Genomic DNA, 21,093 nt, shown 5'->3' on the forward strand with positions numbered 1-21,093 from the left:
TGGTGTTGATGTGGTAACCTCCTGGCATTGGCTTCGCGACCTCCCAGCATTTGCGTGGTGACCTCTCAGCATTGACAATGGTGACCTCCCGGTGTTGGCATGGTGACCTCAAGGTGATGGTGTGGTGACCTCCTGGCATTGGCATGGCAACCTTTCAGCATTGGCGTGGTGACCCCCTGGTGATGGCATGGTGACCTCCCAGCCTCGCCCAGCAGCCTCCTCCTGGGGGGCCTCCCAGTGTGCTGTGTCACCAGCATGGTGTGGAGCCAGGGCCAGGTGGGGACTGGGAGCTAGGTGCCAGTGTTGTCAACTGTGCTGAACTTTTATTTCTGTTATGCTGGATATTTTATTTCATGTATTGTCTTCAATCTTGTCACAAAATAAGCTGTGCCTGGGTACTTTTGTATCTAAGCTGGTGCTGTAATTGGTGACGTATAAACATTTCAGTATATTCATTGAGTATATGTGACAGTAAAGGCTGGTCTATTCCATTCTAAGAAATGTCTTTGGTTTGTTTGGACAGAATCAAACTCCAATATTTGTTCGTTTCCTTGAAATGCTACTGTGCAAAAGAAAACTGTGCTTGAGACTATATATATATAAAGACTTTTTTATGAATATATTTTTGAAATAAAAGAAGTAGTACTCAAGTCTACCACTGCTGATTGGATACCTGATTGCTCCATCTGATATCACTGTGCCTTAAGTTCTGAACAACACTCTTGGAGCTGTTAACATTAATGTATATTGAACCAAGTAGCATTCATATGATAATGACCTGGTGGCTGTCAAAGTGGTACTGCTATTGATGTGCTACAAGATCAGAAATCAAGCATTTAGCTTCTTCCCTGGGCTGTGACAATCATGGGGAAAAGATATACACTCTATATATTGATTTTCTTTTTATGGAGAGTAAACTGTAAATATAAATGGAGCATATCACCAACCAGGCTACAAAATTACTACACTGGGCCAAACAGCAGTTGAGATGGTGAAAGGCAAGCCTTTCTGTTTTCTCCCTCTGTATCAGGACACCATCATTCAGGTAACCAAGGTGACTGCTGATGTATTTTATTAGCACCACAGAGGTGGCTGAACCTGCTGTAGGCTGCAGGTCTGGTAGTGCTGACATTCCTGTTCCAATTGTATGAGCCCAACTCTCAAAGACAAAGCTGGCAATATTCCTTCTAATTTTCTTCTGCATTCTGTGGATCCTCAGAGCGGCTGTGCAGCCAGGAATGCTGCCACTTACAGCAGTGAGAGTTCAGGGGAGATTTAACTGAGGTGCTTATAATTAAAAAGGATTTTGAGGAGAGTACTTAAGGTAAATACTGTAGAGCTCTTGTGGCACAGTGGTAGTGTCCCTGTCTCTCAATTTGGGTTCAAGTCCCATCTTCTCCAGTGCGGAGAACATGTTGGTTAGAGGATATCAATATGGAAAAAGTTGTAGTGTTCTTGTGGTATCGTGATTGTGTCCTTACAGCTATAACTGGAAGATCTGGATTCCAGCTCCTCCTTTTATGGAGGTGTTTGTTTTTTTTGATATGCACTACCACCTGACAACGGTAATGCTTATTTTACCTCCGCACCCATGTTGTGTGTGTGCAGGTGTTGGACACAGTGAAAAACAACAAGTGTGTAAATCTTTATTTATATACCACCACCAGGAAGAAAGGATTGAGGTGTTTGATAATAACATCGATGAACAGGTTGAATTAAAAACCTCAAGAAGGAGAAATTGGGTCATGAGCCAAACATGAGTTTCTGATAATTAACATCAAAGCCGGTAGGGGAGAGTAGAAATTACCTTCTTGCAGCATGTTATACTGATGTGTATTGAACGGTCTGAAATGCAGAAATCTATAACAACAACTGTCTTTCCATAGTACCGCTAACAAAGTACAATGTCCCAAGGTGCTTCATTGTCACGTTATCCAACAAAGTTTAACACTGGCCAAACATAAAGAATGATAAGGCTGTTCTCAAAGAGGGAAAGAGAATTTTCCAGACAAGTAGAGTGGATGATGAAATCAAGGGTTACAGTGAGAGAAATCCTGAGAGTTTGGAGAGGAGTGCCAGAATTTTGAGTCTTTGCAAATTAAAACATGCCTGCCATTGGTCGAATAATTAAAATCAAAGATGCTCAAGAAGTCAGAATAGGAGGAGCGTGGGCACCATAGTCTTGTTATTGAGTTGAAAGAGGTTACAATAAATAGGGTAGAGAGGAGTCCTGGAACGATTTGAAAACCACCGTAATAATTTTAAAATTAAGCCATCTCTGGAATTTGAGTCTAAGTAGATCAATGAGCACTGAGGCTGCTGGGTTGAATGTAGTGCAAGTTAGGATATGGGCAGCAAGTTCTTTAGATGAGCTCAAGTTTATGAAAGGCAGAAGGTGGAAAACCAGACAAGACACAATCAGATCAATAGATTGAAGAGACAACAAAGAGCATGGGGAGGAGGGTTCCAACACCAGATGGGGGCGGCACGGTGGCACAGTGGTTAGCACTGCTGCCTCACAGCGCCTGAGACCCGGATTCAATTCCCGACTCAGGCGACTGACTGTGTGGAGTTTGCACGTTCTCCCCGTGTCTGCGTGGGTTTCCTCCGGGTGCTCCGGTTTCCTCCCACAGTCCAAAGATGTGCGGGTCAGGTGAATTGGCCATGCTAAATTGCCCGTAATGTTAGGTAAGGGGTAAATGTAGGGGTATGGGTGGGTTGCGGGTCAGTGTGGACTTGTTGGGCCAAAGGGCCTGTTTTCACACTGTAAGTAATCTAATCTAAAAAAAAAATGTGATGGAAACAAGGCAAAGTTCTGGAGGTGGGAGTGAATGGACATTCCAATGCTTTAAAGTTTAGTCTCGATTGAGCCAGTCTGCTGAAAGGATGTATTTTGTTCAAACCTTCTCCTTGCAGGCACATCCCCTGTTTTAAATGTCACAGAGCTACCTTCCCTCCCACATATTGTTTACCATTCTTAAACATTCACTCCCTCCAGCATGCAAGTGTCTAATAGAATGCTAAATACTTAGGAGTGAAAGGGAATAAGGCAAAACAGGTGGTGGAACTTAATTTAGGGAATTGTATTAGAATACACTGTAAAAGGAGCCAGTCAGAAGGAGTAAGAAACTGTGTTTGAGTAGTGAAGCAAGAGATGTGTGAAGAACTTAAGCTGCTCTTTTAAAGTATTCTGTTCTCTGCATGTTCTTCACTTGGAGACTGGGAGTCTCTCTGACACAACTCTGGTGCATATCAGGTGCGGTGTGTACCATCTGCAAGATTCGCTGCTTTACTCACACAGCGTGCTCCCATAGCTCCTTCCAAACCCACCACCACTACCATCTAGAACAACAATGGAATAATTACATGGAAGGGCCATCCCTTGCAAGTTGCCCTCCAAATCACTAATCATCCTGACTTGGAAATATATTGCCATTGCTTTCCTGTTGCTGGGTCAATTTCCTGGAACTTACAGCTCTGTGAGTGTCCCTATACCACTTGGACGACAGCAGTTCAAGAATAAGGGTCACTACTCTCTCCAGGACAGTATGTCCCTTTAGTTTCTCTGTATAACACCCCAGATCCCTGGTAAAAAGTATTTTGCTTTACTGTAACAAAGGGGAAAGTTAAATAACTCCCAGGTGCACAGGAATAACCTACAAAGAGTTGTGAACACAGCCCAGTCTATCACGCAAACCAGCCTTCCATCCATTGACTCCATCAATACCTCCCACTGCCTTGGGAAAGCAACCATCATAATCAAAGACCTCTTCCAACCTGATTACACTCTCTTCCACCCATCTCCCGTCAGGCAGAAGATACAGAAGTTTATATCTCCGTGAAAATAGATTCAAGAACAGCTTCTTCCCCGCTGTTGTTGGACTTCTGAATGAACCTCTCGAATTTTAAACTTAATGGCGATCTCGCTGTCTGTGCACCTTCTCTGAGCCGTAACATTGTCTTCCTCGTTCTGTTCTATTGCCCATGAGCACTTTGTGTGGTACAATTGGCCTGAAGTGCATGCAAACATCGAAACAAAGAAGATAGGAGCAGGAAGAGGCCATTCGGCCCTTCGGGCCTGCTGCACCATTTATCCTGATCATGGCTTATTGTCCAACTCAATGGCCTAATCTTTCTTTCTCCGCATAACCTGTGATCCCATTCAGCCCAAGTGCTATATCTACCCGCCTTTTGAATACATTCAATGTTTTGGCATCAACTCCTTCCTGTGGTAAAGAATTCCCCAGGGTCCCCACTCTGTGGGTGAAGAAATGTCTCCTCATCTCCATCCTAACTAGTCTCCCCCAGATCCTCAGACTGTGACCCCTGGTTCTGCACACACTCACCATTGGGAGTATCCTCCCTGCATCTACTCTGTCTAGTCCTGTTACAAACTCTGCTGCAAATGTGTTGCTGGTCAAAGCACAGCAGGTTAGGCAGCATCTCAGGAATAGAGAATTCGACGTTTCGAGCATAAGCCCTTCATCTGCCTAACCTGCTGTGCTTTGACCAGCAACACATTTGCAGCTGTGATCTCCAGCATCTGCAGACCTCATTTTTTACTGTTACAAACTCTTCACTGTACTTGGGACAATAAGAAGCAAATCAAATCTAATCAGTTCCAAAGATTATAAATCCCCTCTGCATCCTTCACAAAGCTTTAATATGGTTTCTTATAACATGGTCCCCAGGCAATGCTCAAGATGAATCCTAATTAGTCATTTAGAAAGGTTTAGCATAACATACTTATTTTATATTTTGTGTCCTCTGCTTAAAATGGAGTGATCATTCTATAGAAAAGAAGATTTTATGCAATATTTTGGAATGCAATATCTATATATTGCTGTGCAGTGTGGGTGTCATTGCTTCAACAGCATATCTCTACATTTGGAAGAGACAGATATCCAGTATTTTAGACAGACGCCTATCATGTTGCCAATCTCAGCACAATCGCTAAGCTGAAATAAAGTGGCAGCAGTACGATTGAAACCTAGCCTTGGGCTAATTCTGTCCACATTCCACCAACGTCCTGTGCCTTAGAGATTCGGGTCAGAGAAGGGGTTAACAACCTGACAACGATGAAATTGTTGACAGATTCAGGGGGTAGATGGGAGACTTGGAGGTAGGGAACTTCTTATTGCTGCAGTGCTGCGTATTCCACTGTGGGTGATGCCAGTCAATGAAGTGAGAACATCTGCAGCAGACAGCTCTTGCTGTGCAGTGACATGAGGCGATGGCTGTGGTTCTGGGTTTTTTTTTGTACCAGGCGTCTGTGTTTGTTCCATTACCCTATAAAGCAAATCACTAAAGGCCCATTCCTCACTGGAAGCAAAATGTACGATAATTAGCAAATGATTGATTACTTTATGGAACTGCCTTGCACTTAAACCAATGTATCAGCTTAAAAGTAATCCATAGCTATTATATTGAAAGCTTTACCTTTCGTTAGGTGGTTGAGTGTTCTAAGGGATAGTGCAGCAGTGACATTGTGATGTGAGCTCAGGCAGAAATGAGAGAAGATTGGCAGTGAGAACTAGGCCCATCTTTGCTCTCAGCGGTACAATGTGTCTGATTCCCTTCCATCCTAATGAGGTCAGCAGGCTGTGCCTCATCTCCTGCCACCTCGACAGCAGCACTCCCCAGGCTACAAGGAGATCTTGTGTGTGGCCAGATAAGGAAGCCTCAAACTTCAAACAGTGGAACAGTAATCCGAAACGCAAGGAGCCGGGGTGACTTAGCAGGAGAACCAAACCTTGTGCATTCTCTATCGCAGTGCTGGGAGGTCAGAAGTACATCAGAGGCATCCTTACAGGAACTGACCAGTCCAAATGTTACTGCATAACTGAACAGAACAGGCAAAATGGAGACAAAACAGGAATGCATTCGTGTAGCACCTCGGGATGTCACAGCACTCTGCGCCAGAATAAGTGCCATTTTGTTGTAGAGTGGGAAACATGACACGTTGCTCATCATTGTATACATTTAAGGCTGAGAAAGTTAGTTTCTTGATCAGTCGGGGAATCGAGGGTTAAGGGGGTGGGGCGGGGAGAGGGGGAAGCAGGAAAATGCACATGAAGAATGTTGGATCAGCCATTGAATGGCAGAGCAGGCTCGAGGGGACAAATGGCCTTCTCCTATTCCCATTCCTTATGGTCTCACAGAAGGGTCCAGATGATTTGCAATTATGTTTGGCACATGTGGTCAGCACTGCTGCCTCACATCGCCAGGGACCCGGGTTTGATTCCAGCCTCGGGCGACTGTCTGTGTGGAGTTTACACATTCTCCCTGTGTCTGCGTGGGTTTCCTCTGCGTGCTCCGGTTTCCTCCCACAATCCAAAGATATGCAGGTTAGGATTGATTGGCCACGCTAAATTGCCCCACAGTGTCCAGGGTGTACAGGCTAGGTGGGTTAGCCAGGAGAAATGCAGAGTTACAATGATAGGGTAAGGGTAGGGATGCTGTTTGGAGGGTTTGTGCGGACTCGATGGCCAGAAGGGCTTGCCTCCACACTGGGGAGATTCTATGTTCGATTAAAAATAACTGGTTCGACAACTGGGATAATCAACAATGTTAGAAGTGCACTTTAGGAAGAGAGCTTTGTGAGACTGATGGAATCTTCACAGCTGGGCTAATCTTTGTTGAGTCATACAACACTGATATAGACAGATTAGATACAGTGTGGAAACAGGCCTTTCGGCTCAACCAGTCCACACCGATCCTTCGGAGAGTAACCCACCTGGACCCATTTCCCCCTGAGTAATGCACCTAACACTATGGGTAATTTAGAATGGCCAGTTCACCTGACCTGCATATCTTTGGACTGTGGGAGGAAACCTATGCGGGGGCAGGGAACACACACACACACACACACACACACACACACACACACACACACACACACACACACACACACACACACACACACACACACACACACACACACCCCGAAGGCTGGAATTGAACCGAGGACTCTGGTGGTGTGAGGCAGCAGTGCTAATCACTGTGCCATCGTGCCGCCCCCATCCAACCAGTCCATGCCGAACGTAATCCCAGACTAAACCATATTCCTCCAAATATTTCTTATTCCTGTACTTATTCAAATATCTTTTAAATGTTGTAACTGTACTTACATCCACCATTTCTTCAGGAAGTTCATTCCTCAGGAGAACCTCCTTAAAAATTCCAAAGGCATATGTGGAACGATGCTTGACAAACAAAGAGCTGAAAGGTAATCAGGGATAGGCTGGAGCATAGATTTGAGCTTACAATTAGTTCAGCCATGATCATATTGAAGGATGAAACAAGCTGGAGGGGTTCCTTATTTAAATGAATGTTTGTAACAAGTAAATTGTATGCTTCATAGGCATGTACTGAGTTGTTTGCTCAGTATGGAACAATTTTGAGTATTTTCACGACATGACATCCTACACCTATCCCTGACATTCAGTCAAACAGACTCATGTGATTCATGAACTCTCGGCCAGAGCAGTTGGGCTGAATGGCCTGTTTTATATTGTGAATGCTAAATAAAAGGTTTATTTTAACCCCATAATTGTATTTCTATCAATATATAGATGGATAATCTTCTTTTCCCTGTTTTTTCAAAAAAGACTTTTCTGAATTGAGGAGATGCTAATGTATTGGTAGATATATTAGTCTTAACAATTAATTAAATGTTCAGGAGGTGTGGTTACTTCTTAAATGTGCTGCAATTGTCCTTAGTTGCCTGTCTTATAAACTCTGTGAAACCTTTACCTTCTCATCTCACTCATCCATTTCAAACATGATACTGCTGTACAGTGACTCAAATGTGCAAAAATGCTATGATTACAAGATCAAAGGAGCCTTACAGAGCCAAAAACCTTGCATTTATATAACGCCTTTCTCATCTGTCAGACATCCTAATGTGGATTACATCGAGTGAAACTTTGGTGTTCATTCACCATTGGAAAACGGGAAATGCGATAACCAGCATGTGTACAGCAAGCACCCACAAACACCAAATCATGACCAGATTCTCAGTTTCTTGGGAATGTGGGTTGACAGATTGAGGCGACCTCCTGTGCCACGGAATAGTTACGTCTGCCTGACAGGCCAGTGGGACCTGCAGTTTATCATCTCATCTGAAAGTTCCTTTCAACAGACTGTCTCTGTTGTTGTTTACATGCCCAGTCGCATAGCATTTCCGTTCAGTTATTTGATGAGATTGTAAAAATGTATGGAACATGGCTAAAATGAAATCGGTCTCAAATAATAAAAGACATGGGCAGGAACAGTATCGATAGATTGGCTGGCTTACAGACGTAACAGCTAACTCAAGAGAGGCCACTTATTGAAAAGAACATTGGAACACTCACTCATGATAAAGAAGAATCAGTCCTTTGGAGCATTTTTACATTTCTTTTTGTAGCTAGATAAAAACTAATGTGCTTAAAGCAACCCCACTGCAATTCTGACAACTCAGCCCGGCTGTATATCATGGCTGTGGATGATTTCCTTTGGTTGAGTTGTGAGGATGTATTACTAATCAGGGAATATTAACAAACTGAGGAGGACATCACCAGTCTGGAAAAAAAATGAGTACTATCGCAAAAAACGACGAGAGTTGGAACATGGAAGGAAAGGCATGTGTGAAGCTCCAGAGCAGGTTTTTTTTTAATGCTGAAAAGATTTACAAACGTAAGAACAAGGAACAAGCGAAGACCACTCTGCCCTTCAAGCCTGCTCTGTCATTCTATAAAATTAAATTTAAATTCAACTCTACGTTCCTGCATTTCCCCGATAATCTTGCATTTCCTTGGTCATCAAAAATGCTTAAAAGATTCTGCATCTGGTGCCTTTTGAGGAAGAGGATTTCAGACACTCACATCCCCTCACACAATGTGTGAACGATATGACATGAAATACCAGCAAGAAGCTGGCGTTTGTCTTTAGGAGTGTGATCTTAGAATCCCTACAGTGTGGAAGCAAGCCATTCAGCCCATCGAGTCTGCACCGCCCCTCTGAAGGCATCCCACTCAGACCCACCTCCCCCAACCCTATCCCTACATTCCCCATGGCTAATTTGCACCTCTTTAGACTGTGATAAGAAATCAGAACACCCAGAGGAAGCCCACACAGACACGGGGAGAAAGTGTAAACTCCACACTGACAGTTGCCCGGGACTGGAATCAAACTTGGATCCCTGGTGCAGTGAGGTAACAGTACTAAACACTGAGCCATGGAGCTGGTAAGCATAAGTGTCTGTGTGAGGAGTACAGCTCAAAGTTTAGTTGTTTTATGCTCCAATTCATACCTTTCAACTGGGATGGGTAACGATGTCCTTTTCAACATTGTGATCATCCCGGAAACATACAATAAAAGCAAAATCTGATGAGCCTTGAATATAGGCCAGACACTCAGCAGGTGGCCAAACATGGGCAAAGCTCCCTTCCCACTTTCACGCCTCTGAGCAGGTCTCCCATACATAACCATCAGAGCTTGGAAGAATGAATGGTGGCCTCATTGAAACAAGGATTCTTAGAATGCTTGACAGTAACGGGTGTGTCCCCCTTTGGGAGAGTCGAGGCAGAGACAGAGGACACCATCACAGACTGAGGGGTCATGCATTTCAGACAGAGACGAGACAGAATTTCTTTTCTCAGTGGGTAGTGAATCAGTGGAATGCTTGATTGCAGGTGACTTGTAGAGTCTGGGTCATTCAGTATATTCAAGAAGCAATAACAGCTCAGAATGGGTTCATTAGAAAATATCTATTCAAGGCTGAGAGAGACGGATTTTTAATCAGGAAGGGAATCAAGAGTTATGGGGAAAAAGGCACAATTGAGTTGAGGATTATCAAATCAATCATGACCCCATTAAATGGCAGCACAGACTTGCTGGGATGAATTTTCGATTGCTTTTCCTACATCTTTTGGTCTTACGGTCAAGCAGAACACTTTTAAGATATAAGGCATTGATTAGGTTTGAAGAACCCAGAGCTATGAATTCTTTTCCAGTTGCTTTTTGTAAAGACAGGCAGTTCCCGGCTTGGGAATGTGCCCATTCTGGACAAGTCAGAACACAACGCAGGACAACATAAGGCAGCTATTGTGTGTCAGATATTTAAAATTTACCCTTTTGTGTGGGATCGTGTTTATAAATATAAGCGTTCATGAGTGGGATGTTCATAAATTGAAAACACACTAAATATAACGTCTTGTATCTAGTTTGTTAGAACATACTACTATGATTCAGGCAGTTAATACAAGTAACTGCCATACCCAATATTGAAGGGCAAGATAAGTATTTTTAATGTCATGCTTTTGGCAGGAATAACCTGTTTCTTTCTCCTTTTTCTGTTACTGTGCAACATGAGGGATAACTGAGAAAAGGCTCCCAGCAGTGGTTAGCACTGCTGCCTCCCAGCGCCAGAGACCCATGTTCAACTCCCGCCTCAGGCGACTGTCTGTGTGGAGTTTGCACATTCTCCCCATGTCTGCGTGGGTTTCCTCTGGGTGCTCTAGTTTCCTCCCACAGTCCAAAGATGTGCAGGTCAGGTGAATTGGCCATTCTAAATTGCCCATAGTGTTAGGTGGAAGGGGTAAATGCAGGGGAATAGGTCTGGGTGGGTTGCTCTTCGGAGGGTCGGTATGGATTTCCTGGGCCGAAGGGCCTGTTTCCACACTGTAAGTAATCTAATATTTGGAGAAAAGGGGCAGAAAATTTGAACATTGCTAAAATTCATGAAAATACATTTGAAAACTATAAACAAAACGATAATCCATAACAGTCTCAGAACTGAGGGTTAATCATTTAGGACTGCGATGAGGAAAGATTATTTCCCCCGAAGAGTTGTGAACCATTTGAATTCACTAATGCAGAGGGCTGTGGGTATATCTGGTGCTGGGATCTCTTGGGAAATTGAGAGATGTGGGAAGTGGATGGGAAAGTGGAACTGAAGCAATGTTTTTATCAACTGGTAGATGAAGAAGAGTCATAGAAGACTTGAGACATTAACTCTGTTTCCCTCTCCACAGATGCTGCCAGACCCCAGCTGAGTTTCTCCAGCATTCTTTTCTTGTAATCTCAGATTTCCAACGTCCACAATATTTAATACAAATGTATTTTGGGAACATGGTCTCAAATCCTCTCTTGACTGATGGTGAAGTTTGAATTCAATAAAAATCAAGGGTAAAAGCCAATCAAATCGTGACCATGTATTGAATAATATTTTAAAAACCTATCTGGTTCACTCATGTCCTTTTGGAAAGGAAATCTGCCATCCTTACCTGATGTGGCCTACATGTGACTCCAGACCTACAGCAATGGGGTTCACTCTCAACTGACCTCTGGACAATTAGGGATAAGTAATAAATGCTGGCCCTGTTAGTGACACGTCAATCATGTGAATGGATGAGAAACAGTGCAAGGCATATTAGAATGTGTGAATTGTGCCTTAAATGCTCTGAACACATTATGGACAAGGTGTGAATTTCTTCTACACCACAGAACCTCCTGGGAGGATGTAAATGTGACACAATAAAAATGGCATTTTGGTTTGGGTTGTACCTTTAAGCAGAATGTTGTATTTCTGGAACGAACCTTCTCTCAAAGGGGTAATGCACCTATCTACCACAGGAGGTGGTGGAGGCCAAGTCTTTGAATATATTCAAGAAAATAATAGATAAATGCTTAAATGTTCAAGATATCAAAGGGTATGAGGAGGAAGCTGGAATAAAGCATTGAGATAGAGGATCTTCCTTGATCATATTGAATGATGGAGCAGGCTTGAAGGGCTGAGTGGCCTACTCCTGCTCCTGATATCCATGTCCAACCTAGACATTGTTCAACACCAGACATCACACAAAGTACTTCTTAACAGAAAAACCATAGCTGTACGATCAGATTGTCGGAGTTTCACAAGGTTTGTTTCCCTATGGCAAGCATTATGGGTTACCCACTGGTAACTTACCTGATGTCCAGGCTGAAGCTAATATCACAAACCTGGTCTCAGAGAACACCTAAGATTGGCTTGTTGCACCAGGAAGGCGCTGCCTTTTTGGAGGGGAGTTCCGAGATCAGAGCTCAATTCGGAACTTCAGCCGTGCTTGTAATGAAGGAGGCAATTCTGAAACAGCAGAAGGCCTCTTGATTGCGAGACAGAAAATGCAGAGCAGTTTTTAGTTACTTAATTCCCCTCAGACAGAAAATCAGTTCTCACAGGCTGGTTCCACACCTGCTTCACAACAAGGTGCTGCTAGGACTGAGGAAACAGTTTGAGAAGTAATAGGTTGGCAGCGCCAAGCAATGTGGCATCATTGGCATAAGTGGAGATGATGGTCAGGTGACACTTTGAGCTTCAGTTTCCAAAGTCAGATTGAGGAACACGTCACCCTCGATGATTGAATACCGCAGCTGCTCCTTTTCAACTTCACAGAGGTCAGTGATGAGCAAACCCAGGCTCCTTGTGCAGGTTACCCAGTATCCCCAGAGCCTTCAGCTTTATCCAGATACCCTACCAAGGTACCTCCACCACGAGGAGAAGGTATTTTTATTTTATGACCAGCCAGATGATACGAAATACCCTGGTGCCAAAATACATGCGCTTCAGTCTCAGCCGTATCTTTGATGATTTTGCAAAATCAGGTACACTCTGAGACTTGGCCTCTTGGCAGCACTTTGACAAGCTTTCAGCTTCTTCGTGCCTTATGTTCATATTGTGTGGTTTTATATGTTGCGACATTATATGGACAACGAAGCAGCCTCTGAGCTCTCCCTATGGCTCCATTTCTAACCTCCTGAACATTTCTGATTTGAATTGCACCTCACCTCCTACCTCCCCTCCGATCAACAGCTTGCTTCATCAATCACCCCTGCTCTGGACTTCCCTCCTTAGTTATCTCAGCTCCTCTTCACCAATCCTGCCATCATCCATTCTGCAGAAGACAACTGTGCCTGCCCTCCCAGGTGGGTGTGAACAATCCCATGGCCCTAACGTAAAGGAGGGGTTTCCCCGGTATCCCAGATAACATCGATCCCTCAATTAACCTCACTAAAATCTCACACTATTGCTCTTGTGGAGATCTGCCATATGCAGATTGACTGCTGTGCTCTCCACCTTTAAACAGTGTCTGTCCTTCCAAGGCATTTCATTGTCTGTAAGACACCTTGGCAAGGTCTGAAGTCATGAAGCAGCTGCAGAAAAACAAGTATTTCTCTCAATCCTTGCTTCTTCTTGAGTCAGTTGTATTTGGTGTCGGATCTCTCATATACGGACAGCACAGTCGCTCAGTGGTTAGCACTGTTACCTCGTAGCATCAGGAACCTGCGTTTGATTTACCCTGGGGTGACTGTCTGTGTGGAGTTTGCACATTCTCCCCATGCCTGCATGGGTTTTGTCCCACAGTTCACAGATGTGCAGATTAGCTGGATTGGCCATGTTAAGTTGTCCAGAGATGTGCAGGCTAGGCTATTTCTTTTTGCAGGGTTACAGGGACAGGATAGGACAGTGGGTCTGGGTAGGATGCCATTCAGAGGATTGGTGTGGACTCGATGGGCTGAATGGCCTGCTTCCACACTGTAGGGATTCAATAGATTTTATGATTGTATCATGAGGCACCTAAAGAGTTTTGAGTGATTCAATCTACAATCTGATACTGTATAGTAGGATTCTGTAGAGATTTGAAACATTTTAAAGGAATTTTATTTATGGCCATCACTTTGATCAGAAAGCCAATTTGCTAATCAAAGCTTTTCTCCTCTAGGCTTTTTTGAGATTGTTTTCACTGATCTCTCACCGATTATAGCCTTGTTTATTATTCTGAAATCCACAATATCTCATCTTACAATGGGAAGGGTATAATGTAGCCTACACAGTAAAATGCCATCTTAGCATGAGAACATAGAGCAGGAGCATTCAGTGTCCTGAGGCTGTTCAATTAGATCATGGGAGACCAACATCTGATTAACCAATCTCGATTCCATAAATCCTTAACATCATCTCAGTTTTGAAGTTTTCTATTGACCTCCAAACTCAACAATGGTTTGAGAGAGAAAGTTCCAGATTTTCTAATGCACTTTGGCTGAAGAAATGTTTCCTGATTTCACCATTATCTAATTAGGCCCTGCTGTAATCTTAAAATGGCAGTGTTTGCTGGCACCATGGTAACAAAATGAGCACTCACCACCCATACAGTCGCTGAGTGCATGACATCGCTGCTAGATGCTAACCAAGAGTCTAATTTCAAAAGTTTTGAATCAATTCAGTTCAGATCCTGGCATACGGATTTTACACTGCCCCAGTCCCAGGATCTGACTGTCCTTGCTAGCCCCTCTACAGTAGCCTGCTCTCGAACACTCACTGCCCACCTCTCTTGCTGTTTACCGTTACACACTGGTGAGGCAGCAGGGTGGTGAGAGGGAAGGAGATAGGAAGGAAGGATCAGGAGCAGGGCCCACCTGGGAAGTCATGAGCAGGGCAGCAAGCGAGTGGGCAATGGCTGGAGTGCGATGCGGTGCTGTTGATAGAAGATCAGAGCTGGGTAACTGCGACAGTGTGCCAGTGTTCCTCGGGTATACAATGGTACCATTCATTTATCTATGGATAAGCAGTTGGCAACTTCAAGTTTGAGGTGCACACCCAATGCCATCTATAATGCCAAACTCCTGTTCCAGTGCGCTAGCAAGAGATACAATGCTTTTTTTTAAACAAATTTTACCCTCGTTTTCTGAACACAAGCCACTGGAGGAGACAGCTCCTCCCTCATTAAATCAGATAAAAATTAGCTTAATCAGTTTGTTCAGGCATGTGATGAGACATGTCCAAGCGATAGGGATCATCGCCATTGTGCAGTAAGCTCTATTGATGTAGACAATGGCAGTGGAGGATAATATTAATTTGAGTCATAGAATCATAGAGATGTACAGCATGGAAACAGACCCTTTAGTCCAACCTGTCCATGCCGACCCGATATCCCAACCCAATCGAGTCCCACCTGACAGCACCCAGCCCATATCCCTCCAAACCCTTCCTATTCATATACCAATCCAAATGCCTCTTAAATGTTGTAATTGTACCAGCCTCCACCACATCCTCTGGCAGCTCATTCCATACATGCACCACCCTCTGTGTGAAAAGGTTGGCTAAGACCAATCCTCTGGAGTTGTGGGTTCAGATCCTAGGCAGCTGGTGGAATATAAATACTGTGAATCCTTGAGCATAATTCCATCAGTTAGATCACTCAGTACCCGAGGGTGTACATGCATCATTGTCCCAACATGATGCTGTAATTTAGTCCCTTAGCAAAGCCATGTAGAGCTATCCTTGGCCATGGTAGCAAAGACCAGACTGAGATACAAACCACTATATGATTAGAAATATTTTAGTTTCTCCGCAGCCTCACAAAGTTATGTTACTTTGACTTTAATAAATATAGGAATAGTAATTATTAACCTAGGTTTTGAGAAACTATAAATTTTTTTAAGTTCTGCTCTAGTTGAGGACAATGTAGCACTGAACTGGCTGTTGTATGTGGATGTTAATTGCAGCTACATATGATGAATGTTATAATTTTTGTTTGCCACCTGCTCCCCAAAATATGATGAAATGTATTCTGCTGATTACAGCTGTTATTGTCAAAATAATTGGGCGTTTATTTGAAAAGCTGAAACTATGATGGAGCAATAGCATTGATTCCATTTCACCTCTGCCTCAGGCACACTGACTCACGAGAGGTATTTTTAAAATAAGTTCCTCATTGAATTCAAAGACATTTTCCATAGTCTTATCGATTTAAATGTCATGATTTGGAGATGCCAGTGTTGGACTGGGGTGTACAAAGTTAAAAATCACACAACACCAGGTTATAGTTCAACAGGTTTAATTGGAAGCACTAGCTTTTGGAGCGCTGCTCCTTCATCAGGTGGTTGTGATTTAAATGTGAGTCCTAGGGTTAAATGGAGTGGTTATCCCTCCTCACTTACCCCACTCCCATGAAAGGAAGCCTACTCTAAGATACATCAGTCAGGGTTTATGCGAAGATTTGTAGCTCGGGTGCTCGTTGTAGTGGTTCTGTTCGCCGAGCTGAAAGTTTTTGTTGCAAACGTTTTGTCCCCTGGCTAGGAGACATCATCAGTGCTCTGGAGCCTCCTGCAAAGTGCTTCTTTGATGTTTCTTCCGGTATTTATAGTGGTCTGTCCTTGCCGCTTCCGGGTGTCAGTTTCAGAAGCGCAAGGACAGACCACTATAAATACTGGAAGAAACATCAAAGAAGCGCTTCGCAGGAGGCTCCAGAGCACTGATGATGTCTCCTAGCCAGGGGACGAAACGTTTGCAACAAAAACTTCCAGCTCGGCGAACAGAACCACAACATACATCAGTCAGATTAGAATCATAGAATTCTTCAGTGTGGAAGCAGGCCATTCGGCCAACACAGTCACACCAACCCCCCAAAAGCATCCCATCCAGAACCTGTCACCTTGCATTTCTCATGGCTATCTCTGGACACTGTGGGCAATTTAGCATGGCCAATCCACCTAACCTGCAAACCATTGGACTGTGGGAGGAAACCCATGCAGACTCAGAGAGAATGTGCAAATTCCAAATAGTTAACCAAGGATAGAATTGAATTTGGGTCCCTGTTGCTGTGCAGCCTCAGTGCTGACCACTGAGCCACTATACCACCCAACAAAGTTCAGGCCAAGTGTCAAATGGCATGAAATTCACAAAGGCACATTTAGACATGACAGCAATGGCAAAGAGGAAAATAAAATCCGGAAATCAAACAAAGAAGTGTGAATTGCTGGAGATCTGAAACAAACAAAAACAGAAATTGCTGCAGGAACTCAGCAGGTCTGGCAGCATCTGTGGGGAGACAAAGCAAATTTAACGTTTCAAGTCCAGTATAACCTTTAGAGTCATAGAGTCCTGCAGTACGGAGACAGGCCCTTCAGCCCAAACTGGTCCATGCTGACCAAAATGTCCATCCACGCCAACCCCATTTCCCTGCACGTGGCCCATATCCTTCTATCCATGTATTTGTCCAAATGCCTTTTAAATGTTGTTAATGTACCCATCTCAACCACTTCCGCTGGAAGTTCATTCCATATGCGTACCACCCTCTGTGTAAAAACGTTGCACTTCAGGATCTACAGTCTACCTTCTACAGTCACTCCCTCCACCACCAACATGAGCAGGATGTACACTAAAAGATATACTGCAACAACTCACCATTGCTGCTGTGATAGCATCTTCCAAACTCACAATTGCTACCATCTAGAAGGACAAGGGTAGCAGCTACATGGGAACACCACTATTTGCCTGTTCCCCTCCCAGTCGCACACTGTCCTGACTTGGAAACATATCACTGTTTCTTCACTGTTGCTGGGTCAAAACTCTGGAATTCCTCCCCAAAGGCCAACCTACAGAGGGTGGACTGCAGCAACTCAGCAAGGCAGCTCACTACCACCTTCTCAAGGGTCAACTAGAGATGGGCAATAAATGCTGACCCAGCCAGCAACAACTGCAATCTGTGCATCAACCAAAAAAGCACAAACAAGGCACAAAGAGCCTAATTTCTTGCCTTTTGTTGCACTCAGCAATTCATATCCCCTTCAGGAAGTAGTGAAATGTTATTCAATGTTGTGTGTCTGAGCCTTGAAGTGGGGCTTGACCCCACAACCTCAGAATGGGGAACTGGAAGGATTGCATTGTTGTGAAGTGTAATAAAAAAGCGTCATTCATTATGACAAGTGCTACAGAAGCTGTTTCCATCAAAACATGTGAGAGGCTATTAGATAAATGCATAAAAAGGAGCAACAAATGGATTTTTACAGGTCAGGATAAAAAGGTAATGAGACATTATGGATTCACATTTTTCTAATGAATACCTTAAATGCACACATACAGCATTCATTGAGAAAATAAATGTTATCCTTTATAATATATTCCACATTGCTTTATTTTGTTTTTGATATGTCAGTAATTTGAATACTGCTTGATGTAACATATTAATAAATGGATAAGCATTTTGGAAATGGAATAATTGTAACCTTTTTTTAACTAGGCTAGTTCCTTCTCAAATCTTTCAAGTATTTACTTGTTGAGGCTGCCAGATTAAATGAAATTTTCAAAACTGAGGCCAACAGATTGTAATCAGACGAAGGTATTAAATGAAATGGCATTAAGGCAGTGGGTTCATGTCCTATTTCAACTCAATTTCAGTCCGTAATTCAGTAAGTGAAAGTTAGCTTCGGTGCTAGTCACCAAAAGACCCCATCCTATTCTCCCTTTAGGGAAGGAAATCTGTCATCCATACATAAACTGGACTACATGTGACTCCAGACCCACATGGGGTAGACTCATAAATGCAAAATGGCCAAGCAAGCCACTCAGCTCAAGGGCAATTCGGGATGGGCAGCAAATTCTGAGTTTGACAGTGTCAGAAGTCACATGATACCAGGTTATAGTCCAACAGATTTATTTGAAATCAGAAGCTTTCAGAGCACTGCTCCTTCAATCAGGTGATTTCAAACACATCTGTTGGACTATAACCTGGTATCCTGTGACTTCGGACTTTGTCAACGCCAGTCCAACACCGGATTTTCTCCACATCAGGATCTTGACAGTGACATTCACATCTCCTGAGATCTCCTAAAGAACAAAACAGAATCTGGATTAACTGCAATCAACATCGACTTTGAACATTGTCAGCTTCTTCTGTCTAAGAGTAAGGTGTAATAGGCTGCAGAGTTGCATGATATACTCCTGTACTTATTATTATCCTCTTTCCCTACTTGCTGATACATTTGTGTCACAGCTAATTGTCATATCTGAAACAACACCTCAGAAACACATTCCTGGATACTAACCCATTGCTGTTTGTGGGAGTTCACTGTCTGCGCATTGGCTGCCTTGATTGTTACAGTACAACACTGATTATACTTCATTGGTTGTAAAGCATTTGGAGATATCCTTTGGTCATAGATGGTACATACAAGTCATAGTGGCCTTTGACCATGCAAAGCATGTTTTGGTGGAGTTTGATACTGCAGCCATTTTACACTAAAATTTGTTCATGTCTCAACCAAAACAATGCGATTACCAGATGCCCTGTAAAAAGTTCAAGTGACAAAGGAAGGAAACAGTGCTTTAAAGTCAGCTGTACATGTTAAATTTTAAAAGATTGTAAATAACATTTCAACAACAGATTGCTTTTAAACAAGAACATTAAAGAATATGGGGCATCAAGGTAGTTAAGGACAGGGTGAGAGTGACATAGTAGAAATATCATTGGACTAGTATTTCAGAGGCCAATGCTGTGGGAACATGTGTTCATGTCACATTTCAATTTACAAATCTGTAATGGAGCTGATTTTGAAAGCATGTTGTACTATTATTTCCTCTATATAATATCCTAGTTATTAAAGTGTTTGAAGTATTAATGGCTTGCTGTGTTGTGAACACTGCTGTAAGAAAACATTCCTGCAGTAAAACCTTCATATTTCCAAGGTGGAGGACTGATAAATCTAATAAACTTTGACCCCCAGAAACAGTGCAATAAGGAAAAATTGTAATTTCTTTAAGGTATCATTGCAATCTATATTTTTTTTAAGAATGTTTGCAAGTTACTTTTAGGAATTTATACATGGGATCAATTGAGGTCTGGTTGATCTAACAGCCCTTACCTGGAAGCAGTACGAATTAGATTAGATTAGATTCCCTACAGTGTGGAAACAGGTCATTAGGCCCAACAAGTCCACACTGACCCTCCGAACAATAACCAACCCAGATCCATTACTGTACTCTATATTTACCCCTGACTAATGCACCTAACACTATGGGCAATTTAGCATGGCCAATTCACCTGACCTGCACATCTTTGGCCTGTGGGAGGAAACCCACGCAGACACAGGGAGAATGTGCAAACTCCACACAGGTAGTCATCCGAGGCAGGAATTGGACCCAGGTCCCTGGTGCTGTGGGGCCATTGTGGAAGGAAATTAAGACTCAGAACATATGTGACCAGTCACAAATGAGAGTTTCTAGGTGAAGGAGAGTGGCTGTCAGAAAGGGTCAGTAAACTGATACAGATTGAAAGAGAAAGGAGACAGAGACAAAAAAGATTGCTCAAAGGAAAGAAAGAAATACTTTCTAAGAAAGATCTGTTTCAGTTTAACAGAAAAGAAGATAGAATCTCTGGGAGACACTGTGTAAACTTGCTTTAAAGAAAGGTCCAGAACAATACCACGAATGCCATGACTTAAGCAAGATAGAGTTTATCAAAGAATGCCTCCCTGATGATAATTGAGAAGTGAAATCTGTTGATAGATAGAACCCCTGACTATTCCCTTGAATAAAGAACTTACATTTTGGAAAGTCATAACTACATATTGTTACATTTATGCAGGTGTTTCTGGAATCTAAGACTCTTCAGAAGAAGAGTCATACTAAATTTGGTTAATTCTGTTTCTCTCTCCACAGATGCTGCCAGGCCTGATGAATTTCTTCAGCACTCTGTTTGTTTCAGATTTCCAGCATCCTCAGTATTTTGCATTTAGTGCTCTACGACTTTTGTTTTATTGACTATTTAAAGTCAGATTTATTTTTTTTTATTTGAACTATCAACTGGTTGTTAATTTATGTTTAATTTGTTCTTAGCTCTGATTCTTGTTTGAGTAAAAGCTATAAACAGTGAAATACTGTTCGTAATCTCTTCATTCGGGGTGTTTCAGCAAATGTGCTTATTTTTATTTATTGTTCCCTCATGGGTATTGTAACATAGTGGGCTTTGTCTTTATATTTCAGCAACCATACACTTTTCAAATGTTCATTTTGGCTTAAAAAGTGCAAGATTTGAACTTTATCGAACAGAACAATGCACAGATGGGAGGATAAAGACCAAGTCTGAGAAACTTGGAGAATCACATTGTGATAATTAAGGATAACAGATTGACAAATTATGCTAATTGAATCTAATTTGAGCATATCAATTAAATTAATTAGACCGCAGACTTTTCCATGACTCAAAGCCCTGAAGTGCATTGTTACAGAACCTCTGAGGATGTGGATAAGGCCACACTGGACTCACCATCTTGGACTTTTAGAATGCTGTA

This window comes from Hemiscyllium ocellatum, chromosome 36, assembly GCF_020745735.1.
Source record: "Hemiscyllium ocellatum isolate sHemOce1 chromosome 36, sHemOce1.pat.X.cur, whole genome shotgun sequence".
Taxonomy (NCBI): Eukaryota; Metazoa; Chordata; class Chondrichthyes; order Orectolobiformes; family Hemiscylliidae; genus Hemiscyllium; species Hemiscyllium ocellatum.